A 2,928-nucleotide genomic window follows, 5' to 3' on the forward strand; every position below is an offset into this window, starting at 1 on the left:
AGGAGAAGAGATACTATTCAAAGAAATAGAAATAATGGCCTGTACTGAGAGCTTTCATTGCATGGAGACTAATCCATTGGGAAATGCAAAATTACCAAGTAAATGCCAAGAATGAGAAGGGGAAACAGTTTGCCCACTTGAATAAATTAAAGAGAGAAGGACGTTACTTTCATTTTTATTAGAAAATATGTCTGATAACGACCCTTGATTTCCCCCTTCCTGATGGAGAAAACCCATCCTGCTCTACACAGAGGATAGCCTCTCAATATTTACTCCTAGCCTGGCCTCCCTCCCGTCTCAACCTTCTCTTGACAAACGCTCTCTCAGCACCCGCGTGTGCCAGGCCCGGCCAGAGCACCAGCTCACGGGCTAGGAGACGTGTCCGGGACAGTTCCTAACCCCAAGGCCCTCATTACCCGGCGGGTCTACAGACAATAAAATAATTTGTTGCCACGATGCAAGTTACATACGAGACACAGCATATGTGGAGGGGAACTGCCTGATTCTGCAGAGAAATCAGGTGACTCTTCAGATTGGTCTTTGCAGCAGAAAGAATTCTAATTATTGTCAACCATTTAATTACCTTCCTGGGCACCCCAGAGGATGACATTTACCAGCCCCCGTGTACCTGATGGGGCCGTAAAACTAAGTCCGACTGATGGAGTGCAGGTAGATGTGACGTCTGATACGTCCGGCCCCATAAACTGCCTCGTACATCCGATCCTTTCCCTCCTTCTCCTGTGGCAAAATTGGAGCCACTTTTTGGAAATGGCAGCATCCCAGGATAGAAAGAGCCTGGATCACTGAGACGTCGTCTGAAGGAGGTGCCCTCAATGGAAAATCTTCAAAGGACATGGGGAAGACAGGAAGCACATTTATTTTGCTGTGCCTCTGCAATTTGGGGGCTGTTTCCAGCAACTAGCACGATTTATTTAATAGCATGGAGACTGGTATCTTGCAGGGGGTTGCTGCTAAAACAAAAAGACGTGGCCATCTTCTTAGCAATTGGGCAAGAGGTGAGGGAGACCTAGGCAAGCTGGAGGGCTGGACATCTGTGGTACCTATTGACAAAACACGGCAAAACGGTTGTCTGCAGGGACTTGGAAGGCAGACCCATCACTGTAGGCTCCTGGGAGGAGTCACTGGAAAATGGAACATTGGAAATCTCTTTTAACTGGAAGTTGGCTCTGTTTGGAGAGGCAATGCCAGAAAGAGATGAGCTCAGGAAGTAACTGGCTGTTTTTAAGCAGAAAATGACAGGTAATAGATGGAGTCCAGAAATCCTTGGCCGTGTAGGGTTGCCAAAGGTAAGCTGCTTCTAGTCCCCAAATGGTAAGTATGGGAAGGAAGAATAGTTTGAACTGATTGAGTGCCGGTGAACCGTCTCAGCTATGTGAAGTGACGCGGAGCAGAGGTGCGGGTAAGTGCGTGGACGTCCCGCTCAGCCCTGGGGCCTCAGAGAGGCTGCCGTCGTGTTGAGGGACAGATTCAGAGGAGTGGAATCGATTCCAGAAGGACATCCAAGAAAGGACGTGGAGTTGTGGTACGGATACAAACAGATCAGAAGTCACTAAGTTTTTGAGATGATCACACCGCCAAGAAGACCACGCGTATCTGGACCAAAAGAAAGAGAAAAAATCCTTTGATTGTTTGGGACTCGAAAACAATCTTTGAGTCCCCAGCCTCTCTTAAGCAGGAGGCGAGCTCCCAAAGCTGTATTGCCACAAGGGGACAAGGGGAGGACACCACCCGAAGTCCATGTGGCCCTGCAGAGAGTAAGGAGCACCGAGGAGCCCCCCCAGACGGTGAAGTCGGGGGCCGGGACCATGGGGGGCCCGGCATCCCGAGCAGAGGAACTTGGGCACACCCGTCCTGCAGGACTGAAGCACGTCTCTGGGCTTGTGCTGGGAGGAGACGCCCCTACTTCCTCTCTCCAAGGGGGGAGGCCTCCATGCAGGTCCCCTGCCCTGATCCATCACTGCTGATTGGAAATCAGGGAAGCCAGGGACAGATCAGTGCTCTCTCAGGTCACAGGCGACCGGACCTCAGGGCTGCTCCTGCTTTTCACCGAGAGGCCGAATCCATTCAGAGATCCTGGATGGGTGTCCGCGTTCTCCGCCTTGGGCAGAGGGGGGCAAGTTGTATTATTATGTGAGAAGAAGAAGAAAGCAATTTGGTGACTCGACGGGCCCAGCGGCAGAGACGATTCTGGCTGGCACTTGATTAGGCTGCTTCATTTTCGTCCTGGGATCCAGTAAACGACAGTGCCCTTCCTCCTGCCTGTGGGTATGACCTACGATTCGTTCTGACCAGAACTGATGGGTGGAAATGATGCGAGCCTGTGTCGGCTTGTGCTATTTATTTATTTATTTATTTATTTATTTTTTTTAACGTTTATTTATTTTTGGGACAGAGAGAGACAGAGCATGCACGGGGGAGGGGCAGAGAGAGAGGGAGACACAGAATCGGAAGCAGGCTCCAGGCTCTGAGCCATCAGCCCAGAGCCCGACGCGGGGCTCGAACTCACGGACCGCGAGATCGTGACCTGAGCCAAAGTCGGACGCTCAACCGACTGAGCCACCCAGGCGCCCCTCGGCTTGTGCTATTTAAATAAACAACAGGGGCGCCTGGGTGGCTCCGGTCGGTTACACGTCCGATTTTGGCTCAGGTCGTGATCTTGCGGTTTGTGGGTTCGAGTCCCACATCGGGCTCCGTGCTGACGGCTCGGAGCCTGGAGCCTGCTTCGGGTTCTGTGTCTCCCTTTCTCTCTCTGCCCCTCCCCGGCTCACAGTCTGTCTCTCTCTCTCTCTCTCTCTCAAAAATAAATAAACATTAAAAAAGAAAAAAAAAATTAAAGAAACAACAAATGCTTCTGCACATCTTTCTGCTGCAGTGAGGACAGATGCTGAAGTGAGTTCACTGGAGGGG

Source organism: Puma concolor, chromosome A1, assembly GCF_028749965.1.
Source record: "Puma concolor isolate L17-30 chromosome A1, mPumCon1.1.hap2, whole genome shotgun sequence".
Taxonomy (NCBI): domain Eukaryota; kingdom Metazoa; phylum Chordata; class Mammalia; order Carnivora; family Felidae; genus Puma; species Puma concolor.